The following is an 11,187-nucleotide window of genomic DNA, read 5'->3' on the forward strand; positions in this document are numbered from 1 at the left end:
TTAAATATGCTGATGGAGAGTAGGTATACACAATTTTCTGAATTTAATGGCAGAAACCTTTATTCACAATATATTTCCAATCACTCAGGTTTCCAATCACTTTGAGAAACACTGCTTTAGAGGCCCTGGAAGCAAGCCTAGAGCAGAAGCCTGGATGACTGATGACCAGGCACAATAATAATGTGATATCAATCCAGTTTTCAGGACTATAAGATCATTAGGGCTCCTTAAGGAGCTTTTTTCGCTTGGGCGGGGGGCGGCGTATTCCTTGAGTATCTTTTTTTTTATTAAAGTATAGTTGATTCACAATGCTGTGCTAGTTTCAGGTATACAGCAAAGTGATTCAATTGTGTGTGTGTGTGTGTGTGTGTGTGTGTGTGTGTGTGTGTGTGTATTCTTTTTCAGATTCTTCTCCATTATAGGTTATTACAAGATACTGAATATAGTTCCCTCTGCTATACAGTACGCCCCTGTTGTTTATCTGTTTTTTTGTTTGTTTGTTTGTTTGCGGTACGCGGGCCTCTCACTGCTGTGGCCTCTCCCGTTGCGGAGCACAGACTCCAGACGCACAGGCTCAGCGGCCATGGCTCAGGGGCCTAGCCGCTCCGCGGCACGAGCCCACGTCCCCTGCATCGGCAGGCGGACTCTCAACCACTGCGCCACCAGGGAAGCCCTATCTGTTTTATATATAGTAGTGTGTATCTGTTAATCCAAAACTCCTAACTTATCCTCCCTGCCACCAAGAGATGCTTTAAAGTGAGGCCCTCTGTACCATTCTCCTGGCCTAAAATTGCTCCTCTCCATGATCCTGACATGGCCATCACTTACTGCCACTAGGGACACAGCTTAATAGTCACATACTAGGACCACTTGATCTAAAGGAACCCACTAGGCACTTTGCATCACATCACCCATCTCTATTTCTTAACAGACCCTCCCACAGAGACAGCAGAGAGTGTTTTAATCGTCGCCATGCCCCTCGAACCCACTGGCACATAGTAAGTGCTTAATAGACATTTGCAGAATGAAAAAGGAAATGAAGTATTCTGGCTATCCCTCCCTCTGGCTTGGAGAAATGATTAAACATCTGGTTATACTTAATTTCAGTTCAATATGATTTATTATTTCAAATAAAGGGGCCATGCTTTTGCTGTGGCTAAATCAAATGACATCTGCATTTCCTGTGAACACATATTTTCATCCTGAGCCACTATAAAAAAACGATGTATTTTTGATTCATTCCAGAAACAATAATAGGTTTAAAGGTAGCCCCTCCCCTAGACTTCTCTAGAATCTGGACATAAAAACCATAAAGTTTATCGGCTCTTATGTTAACTCATACCAACCCCATTAACATCATACTATAAGCCTATACCACCATATCTGGGGATAAACTCTCAGGAAAACTAGCTGCTGAAAATGTCCCGGGGCATGTTTATCAAAGCCCCCAACGATAACATTCTTGTTCATTCACATCCTCACTTTGACAAATGTTAATCAAGCAGCCAGGACCTTCCAAAACACTGGGAGCACAAAGATGAAGAAGCCACAGTGCCGTCCCTCCAGGGCTTACGGACTAGAAAAGGAGCCTGGGAAGTAAATGGTTACAATTCTGCACGCTAACGAAGGTGGGAGGTAAGCAGGTGTGAGGGAGCTCACCATGGGAGCGAGAAGAACCAGTCACCCTGTCCTGGGTGACCGTGTTCCAAGTGCAGTCCCCAGACGAGCAGAATCAGCATCTCCTGGGAAATCATTAAAGTGCAAGCTTCCATCAGGCTACAGACACCACAGGCCTATGGGATCAGAAGCCCTGGGGTGGGGCCGGCGTGCGTGTTTTAACGAGCCCTCAGGTCACTCCACCGCACACTGAGGGGGATGATGATTAAGCTACTTCCTGAAAGGAGGAACGAAAGTCAAGCAGATAAAGAGCACACAGACGCCAGGGATGGTTGCAGGCGATGGGAATAGGACAAAAGGCCAGAGAAAACTGTCGTGTTGTAAATACCGTGAGGCCTGAGCTCAGAGCACGAGATGCAGAGCAAGCAGGCCATGAGGGGCTCAGATGTGGTGCCAAGGAGCTGGGCTTCCTCCTGAGGGCGGAGAGGAGCCCCTGCGGGTCGGGTGGGCGTGCCCAGGCCTGCAGATCTCAAGAGATGACCTCGGAGACCCTGTTGAGAACAAGGAGACGCCCTGGAGAAGGAGCTGCAGACTCCTAGGTGAGAGGCAAGAGCGGTGGGAAGGAAGTGGAGGCACGCTTTGGAGCTGGGAGTCAGGGGCGCCTTACACAGCAGCAGAGACGGAGGGACCTGGAGTGCGGTGGGATAGATGGAGCATCCCTTCTCCTGGGAAGCTTGCCTGACACACACCCCACACCCAAGCAGAGCAGATGCTGATCTGGGAAGCACACATCGCATTTTACCGTAGCTAGTTCTTTAGCTGTCAGAGGCAGTGGCCGTCCCAGTCAGTTTCCATGTGCATCGTTTGGAACGGCGCCCAGCACTTGGAAAGCCAAACTGATTGAATGGAGCTGGACAAGCCGAGAGGCCACTGAGAGGCCACTGCTCTCATTCAGGGGAGAGAGGACAGTGTCATGGGGAAGGAAATTAGAAACCTATATCAACTGAACTTAATTTTTCTCTAGTCTGTTGATACCATTCAAAACACTGAATGAAAACCTTTACAAGTCAATCACGTTATAAAAATTCAACAGTAAATTTGATCTGTTGTGTGGAGTCCACAAGCTCACCTTCCAGCTGAAAGTCAGAAGGGACCATGGTTTGAGCGCATGTGCAAGTGAAAATATGACACAGCTCTAGGCCACAGAGAGACTGCCACCTAATCGAGATAACAAGTCTGCTTTCTTTCGTTTTCACAACAACTGTGCAAAGCCCAGAGGTAGAGGACAGAGACGTTTCAAATCCCTCTGAGACAGACTGAGTCTTTACTTTGATTTTTAGAAATGATTTCCAGCAGGCAGATAATGCTGTGACCCAATTACAGGATATTTTGGAAATAGCAGGCACCTAACTTGGGGGTGGAGCTGGTGGGCGTAGAGGGAAGAGTTACTAAGCAGACGGTACCACCTGCCTCTCAATCCTGCATGGAATTTTATACAGAAGGGAGCTGTGACAATCAGGAAGTAATGCAACATCTCCCTTGACCTTCCTCCCGTTTTCTCACCGTTCCCAAAATAGACAGAGCTAAGGAAAATCATAAATACGTCTCTCAGCCCTCTAGGGGGAAGGTTCATTAAAGGCATAAATTTGGGTCCCTGGGGGAAAAAAATGGATGAAAGGCAAAGGAAAGTCCTAGAATCAAGAGGTGGTAACAGTGGAAAATAAAACCCATGGACAAAAAGGAACAAGAGAAACAAAAACAATGGTCAATTCTTACCCCAAAGCATACTGAGAGGCGGTGCCATAAGCTCAGCTGTCCCGGATTCTCCAAACTCAAGCTCTTCGGAGACAAAAGTTAAAGTTTTTGCTTAAAACTAAAAAGAATAATAGCTGTTAAGGTCTTACTTTATGCCAAGTATTGTTTGTTTGTTTGTTTGTTTGTTTGGGGTTTTTCTGTTGTTTGTTTTGGGCCTCAGCGCACGGCTTAGCCCGACCAGGGATTGAATCTGGGCCACAGCAGTGAAAGCACCGAAATCCTAACCACTAGACCACCAGGGAACTCCCCCAAGTACTGTCATAAGCCCTTATCATACCTTACCTCACAAAATCCTCATAACTACCACACTATGAGGAAACTGAGGCACTGTGTAATTCTGTTGTCCAAGTGTAACTGTGGTGTACGAGATCACACGGCTATGAAATTGCAGAGCAGTACTGGAATCCTAAAAGTCTGGCTGGTAACCACCAAATTTCAACTGCCTCCCCATAGGGCTGTCCTGTGCACACACCGCAAGATATTTAGCAGCATCCTTGGCCTCCACGCACTTGATGCCAGCAGCTCTTCTTCCATAATCATGACAATGAAAAATGCTTCCAGGGAGTACTGCCAAATGCTCCCCAGAGAGCAAAACTGCCCCCTCTGAGAACCACAGCTACAGAGATTTGAAAGGCCACATCTCTAGGTCCTTTATAGAAGCAGTGGCAAATCCTAGGTGTTGGATAGAAGAAGCAGGCTACAACACTTCCACTAAGCCAAAGAAAAACGGAAAAGGAGACAGCTGAAGGGTTTTCTGTAGCGGGTTCTGCCACAGTCCTTTGCCACGGCTCCTATGAGGCCTGTAAGGCCTCCCTACTCTCCCTTCCCTCAGAGCCTCACACACATGCCTCTACTGAAGCACCTTATATTGACACTCTGGTACATTCCCTTCTGTCTTCCTGAACTTCCCACTGTACCTGGCACCAAGTATGTGTTCAATAAACATTTGCTAAACAAAGGCATGGACAAATGAAGCCGAAGTTTCTGAGTGTACCCAAATGAATGCATGTCTGTCTGCACTAGTGATCTGGAAAAGGTATAAAAAGAAAAAAAACTTGGTTATCGGGGAGGATAAGAGGCTCTGCTCAGAATGCAACGTTGAATCAGTGTTTCCCGAAGTATCTACGCCCCTCTGAGATCACTGTGAGTCCAGACCATGCCTCAGTTCTACTCAGAAATTTAGTTGTATTTGTTCACTCAAGAATGGATCAACTCAAGAAACCTAACTCGTAAGGAAATTCTATTTATTCATAACTTCCACTGATACAGAGTACTGCCCAGCAAATCAAGACACTCAATGTGGCAGGTCTGCTGGCTGACTCTATTGCCCAGGACAAAGGTCTATTTGGGAAACCAAATGAAGATCAGAAGGTAAGAACAAAGCCATCAAGCAGGAGTTTGATGCTCCCAGAAAGGGGTACCCACCATCCTCTCTCTAGCAGCCAGAAGTCTCAAGTGAACCTCAGGGCTGCGGGAGAGGAAATCCTCACATCAACTTTCTGAAGTCATCAAAGGCCTCTGTCACCCCAACACTGCCTCATGATTGGCATGTGACAACTAATCAGATTCTGGTGTATTGTATTCACAATAGAAATATCCTAGACTGGAATCTGCCCAGAGAGTTTCAACACAGCAACCCTTAGTTTCAGACATAGTTAGAAATTATATTTGGATTTTCCAACTATTCAATTTGTGTTCAGACGAAAGAAATGCACATGGGGGCCATAATCTGGAGGCAACAGCTCCACCACTAAGCATGCAGATTTAGGTTAACGAGATTTTGAAAATGGACAAAAGGAGAAATTTTCACCTCCTCCCCAAGGCTGAACCTAGGAAAGTTTCATGTTGTGGTGGAAATAATAATGCAGGCTTTGTTTAGGGCCTGGGTGAGTACTTTAATGTTTCTGAACCAGAGTTTCCTCACCTATAAAAAGGGAAAAAAGAAGAGGGTACCCCAGAAGACAAAGTGAAATGTTTCCCGTATAGCATCAGGCAGAGGTGGCCCTTAGTTAATAAATGTTATTTCTTCACGCTGGCAGTTCCTCAGCAACCCATAGACTCCTCTGTGTTGGCTACAGTTCCAAGGCAAGCATCACTGTTCACTGTGTAGTCTTTAGTGAAAAGGACCTCAGTTTCCTTATCTCTAAAATAGGAATCGCACTACAGTATTTTGTAAAAATTAAATAGGGTAACAGCTATAAAGCTCTTTGCACAGAGATCCACAATATTAATAATATATTATTATTACAACCAGTAAGATCCAGACATTACTAAGCACAGATTTTTAAAGTATTATCTGAAAATACATTACCTATTTTCTTAACCTACTATTTAAAACTCAAAAATAATTTGGATTTTTTTTTCCTCTCCTCCCACCCACTAACAGCAACTCAAACTAAAGGTGAATAATACCAATTCCATGAGCAAATTATTCTTAAACTTCCTCTAGCGACTTATCAAGGCTCACCCTGGAGGGCATGGCACTGCAGAGATCCAAACCAAGCCGGCTACAACACAACTCCCGGTTCTATGGCTGTAACTCCATCAGCATTTCCTAGAATCACCAATCCTGAATTGCTAAAGCATGCTGTTTGGGCAAAAAGAGGCCTGTATGCAAAGAAACAAAAACCAAGATGTGTCATTTTGCAGCCCAGCTTGCTAAAATTCACATTTCAATCCCTTGTCCTTTCTGCTCTCTCAGAACCTCATCTTTCATCTTGGCATTTTCCTTGTCATCCTTGGGCTATAATTCAAAAATACTCACTGGTTCCCAGAGCACTTTCAAAATTAGCTTCTTCTCAGCTCCTAGGACCTTGGGTCTGTACCAATGACTCCACATTCCTGGAAGGCCTGGAGGCGCCATCAGCCCACCCAGAAGCTCCAGTTTGGCCTGGCCTCCACTATTCAACTTGATCCTGAGGGCAGAGCTCTCTACATCTCAGGCCCAGATTCCCAGACTTATCAATTTCATGGACCATTAAGCTGCCAAATAAAAATATTCCCATCAATTTGTAAAAGAAATCTTACCCCATATCCGAATGATATAATCTCAGAGAAAAGGACACGTCTAATTTGAACACACTTATGAAATATTCACTACACTGCCATCATCATCACTTGGATAAGGAGAGTGGAAACCTCACCAACAGACAACAGCCCTAGCATTGTGACGTGCACATAGTAGACACTCAGTTACCTTCATATTGTGTAGAAACTAAGCTCTGATTTACAGGGCAGCGATTTGGGAAACGCTGCATTCCATACCACCGGTAATGCCAAGTCTTCCTTCTTCAACAACAGCAATTCCCTTCACTCTCTGGAGCTCTGCAAGTTCTCCCCAACCTTGTCCTCCAAAGCACACACTTCTCCTAGCTCAGTTCCAAAAGTGCAGTCGTTTTAGTCAACTTGAAAGGTAAAAATCAAAACAAACCACTCTGCCTCCTACTCCAAGCATTCCTGAAGCATACTTTCCAGGAGAGTTACACTGCAAAAACCTCAGTTATCACCTAGCAGACAAAATTTTGCACAAGAGGCAAAGGATAGAATGGTTCGCTTTATTTACAATGACCAAATCATTCACAAACAATAAAAGAAAACCTCAATCCATAATTCCATACCATTTATTTTTCGTATGTTCTCTTTCCATAGCTGTCCATATGAATCTGCACAGTTTATACACCAATAAGTGATACATTGTGACTTTTTTCCTGCTTGTAAAAGTAATGCCTGCCCTAGCATTTATTCAATGCTTAGAAGACTAGGTAGGATCCAAATATTATGGAAATAAGGTTATGTACAGAGGGAATGTCTCCTGTAACTCTACACCCAATGGCCTCTGATACCTTTAAACCGATCAAGGCTTCTTACTTCTTGCCAAGTTGTGATGACTTGACTTTCTAGCCTCCATGTCCTTCCTCTCTTCCAGCTCTCACCTGGTGTTCGCAGTTACTGCCCCACTCCTACCACAGGCCCAGCAACACTGGAGCCTAGTTATGATCAGAAGCTCTAGACTTACTATTTATTATCACTTATTTAAACGTTGACAACTCTGGCTTCTCTTCACCTGCCTCACTTAAACGTTAATGAGGCTGAGTTTTGTGACCATCTTAAAAGCAAAGTACACTACAAACACCAGGTTTCCTTTGCTCTCTGCCCCATCATCATGGCTTTCCAAAAGAAAAGTTCACGTAGCTGCATTCCGACAGCCATCACTCCTGCTACTACGGCAGCAGATCAATACAGCACCTGCTCAATACAGCGATGGTGCTAACATGAACTGATAATGATAATTTTATTCCAGAGACCAAGGGCGGCAATTCTGATCAACAGCTGAATCCACAGGACAGGGACATGGGAAAAGTTTGTCCAAATTTCACATGGGTAGGCCCCGGCAACCAAGGTACAGGGCAGCCTCCTCTACAGCCGCAGAGGAGACTTATTCCTTGGATTACCTGCATGCCCAAGAGCAGAGTGTCTCAGAAGATGCTGTAAAACAGTTTCAAATATCTACGGCGCTCTACCCAAATCTAATCATTACCTTATCTCCTGCCTAAACCTGGCAGCGCCACAAAGAGTTAATGATATGACAGCCATCCTTTGACAAATAAAAACCAGAAGGGAGGTAGGAATTGGCCAAAATAAAGGAAGGGCATTCCACAAAGCAGGACAGGCCAGACTTAGTGAAACAAAATCGGCTTCATCTAAGGTTTTATCTATAGTCCCCCTTTCCAAATGGATGCATCACAGGCCCCTGGACTGGGACATGAAGGCCCAACAGACACCCAGAGGGTGCTTTCTACTGTTACGCTCTCATTTTACATATGGGAAAACTGAGATCCAAAGAAGTGAACTGACTTTCCCAAGGTCACACAGTAAATTTAAGTAGTGGACGACCCTGGCCCAGGGTCAAATCCCACCAGACCCTTTATTATGGAGAATCTGTCACTCTGCCTTTGACAAACTATTTCAACCGAAAGAAATGCCATCAACACATATCAACATGCAGAATATGCACTAATAACACATAAAATTAAAATGGGTAATCTGGGCTTATCTTCCTTACACTTATTTGTTGGTAGTACAACATTGTTGAAAATAAATGAACATAAAACAGTTTTTAAACCTGGATGGAGGCTTCTTAAAAACATTCAAATCATTTTGAAGACACGCTGTTCCAATCAAGTCCAATTCTAAATAACAAATATGTTATACAAGAGAATGCTTACTGAATAATAATGAAAACAGTTGAAGATAGTCTCATATAAAATAAAACTTTGAAGTTCTATTGCTGTACAAGCAAAGGACTGTCCACCTCCTCAGAGGGACTTTCTTGGGAAGCTGACATTTATGTCAAAGATGCTGACACTTAAGATATGTAAGAAGTTCAATATCAGACTTGACACATAGTAAATAATGAACAAATGCTATTTTCCTTAACTTGGGATAGGAAAAAAAACCATCACCCACATAAGTAGTAATATCTTCTTACAATACTTTACTAAAAGTCTGTCCTGTGCCCCTGGAAAATTTCAGGGGTTATATCATCAGGGTACTGAATATTTTAAAAGCGTAACTGAAGAAGGTATAGAGAGACAACATTCCATTTCTCTTAAAAGACAAATTTAGATATCCGGAAATGAGGGTAATCAACGTAACACTGTTCTAGTACAATGGCAAGCCTTTCAGTATTAATTACTGAGCCTGTGCGTCCAGAGCCTGTGTGCTCTGCAACAGGAGAGGTCACAGCAGTGAGAGGCCCAAGGCCCTGAGCAAATATCTAGACCAAGCCCAGCCTAGGAAGACCCTGAGTGATTTTTCGAGGTCATATAGTAAGCCGATGACCAAAGGACAGCTATAGAAACCTTGCATCTGTTTTCCCCAGGTGTTCTGACTACCGGACCATCGTACTCTACTGCCACCTGTGTTCTCTCAGCATTTCCCCCAGCGTGGACGTTCCTTATCCTCCTGACAAATGTCATCCTTTCAAAACAGTGCCCTTTCTAGGGCTGTGCAAGTTACGATAAACAACTGTTGAACAAATAACTGCTTTCAAGCTACAAACTGAAAACACAACAAAGCGGCTTCATAAAGAAATCCCCCTTCCTGAAAGGCCATCTACCCGAATTCAGATATTCTTAATTATCATGGCCATTTAAAGACAAGATTTGAAGTATAAATCCATGACAAGAAAAATAAACCAAAGATTTAAGGGAACCAAATCCAGAATAACGGATCAGGATGCCACTGTTTGCTTTTTAAATCGGTGAAATATTAAAACAAATGACAAACCAATGCCAACCTCACAAAGTTTCTTCATTTCTTGGAATTCAAACACCACTGCTGGCATCATTTTATGACAATCCTTTAAGTATTTTACCTAAGTCATCAGGCGCAATGTAAAGCCAGTGACTGAGGGACTTCTAAAAAACCTGCGCCCAATCTTGTCTGAGCTTCCGACACTGACCTTATTCTCCTCTCAGTGTTGGTCCTCCCCAACCACTCAATCCATACAAAACCGTCTGGGACAGTCATGGCTCTAAACAGCGCTGAACTTGACTACAAAACGGCTACAACTCTAAATCTGATTTCTTCAACGTATGATTTTTTTTAATCCAGGTCCCACGCTCCTTCGGCCCTTGGCCCCTGACCCCTCAGTAGACCTCTCCGCCGACATCAAGATCACCTTTCATTGTTTCTATGGGACTCCGCACCCCTCCCTCCGTCCAGCAATCTTTTTCATCGCACAAATGTCATTTCTAGCGTTCAACCCTCCATTCCTCCCGGCGGGCAGCAGAGGGGATTTCAGGACCAGCTTCCCTGATTCGGTCCCCTTCGCACAGCCATTTTCTAGTTAAAACGCTCCCTGCCTCCGAGGGGGAAATGAACTTTTCCCCCTTTAAATCCCCAATAAGCCAGCTCGGTCTTCAACTCCCCGGCAGGAGCGCGCTGCCGCACGGGGAGAGACCAGCCGCACAGCGGAGGCCGGTGCCAGGGCAAGGGGGTGTGCGCTCTTCCCCGCCGGCGCCCACCCTCACTTTTCCCCTCCGCAGCCCCCACCCAGCGCACCCCCTCCAACCCTGTCTCCCCCGCCCCAGGCCCTGCAAAGCCCCGGCTGCCGATGGAAAGAGGGAGCCGAGAAGCCAGAGGGATGGAGTCAAGGAGTGAGCCCGCGGGCGCCGTGCCACCCAGCCCTGCGGCGCGGGCGCAGGGCGCACGGGACTCCGCAGCAGACGCCCGCTGCAGATGCGGTGCCAGCTGCTGCAGCTGTGGCTGCGGCTGGGCGAGCGGCAGTGGCCGCGCAGCCCTCGGGGCCGGGAGGAGAGGAGCAGCCGCCCCGGCTACGCGCAGCCACTCGCGGCAAGCTGCTGCCGCTGCCCGGGTCTCTCACCAGTACTCCCGGTCCGCCCCGGGGTCGAGAGCAAAAGCAAGGAAGAAAGCGGGGCTCACCGGCGGTTCGCGCGGCGCTCGCCCCGGCTCCGGCGCCCGGCAGCTCTGCTCCAGTCTCGCCCTGCCAGGAGCGCCAGGATCAGCTGCGGGTACAGCGCACGAGCTTCCTACTTGAGACCAGGACTGGCTTCGGCCACTGAGCATGCCCAGTGCCGCTCCACGAGTCCCGCTCAGAGAGCGGCGCCGGCGAGATTCCACTTCTCCGGGCTTTGGCGGCGGCTGCGCGGAGAGGCTGGAGGGGCCCAACCGGGCGGGGGCGGATCCCGAAAAAGGCGGGGCCGGGGGCGGGGGCCTGGAAGGAGGGGGGGG

At 46.4% G+C, this 11,187-nt stretch overlaps 1 protein-coding gene across 1 annotated transcript in view; it reads right to left on the reverse strand.

Moving 5' to 3' along the window:
* The window catches only part of APBB2 (amyloid beta precursor protein binding family B member 2), a 384,765-nt gene extending 373,804 nt beyond the window's left edge, over positions 1 to 10,961 (reverse strand). The window contains exon 1 of the mRNA XM_007453039.1: positions 10,879 to 10,961. The gene's annotated coding sequence lies outside the window, so the exon portion shown is untranslated. The remainder of the gene's footprint in view (positions 1 to 10,878) is intronic.
* Between the last annotated feature and the right edge of the window lie 226 nt (positions 10,962 to 11,187).

Source organism: Lipotes vexillifer, unplaced genomic scaffold, assembly GCF_000442215.2.
Source record: "Lipotes vexillifer unplaced genomic scaffold, Lipotes_vexillifer_v1.1 scaffold1272, whole genome shotgun sequence".
Taxonomy (NCBI): domain Eukaryota; kingdom Metazoa; phylum Chordata; class Mammalia; order Artiodactyla; family Lipotidae; genus Lipotes; species Lipotes vexillifer.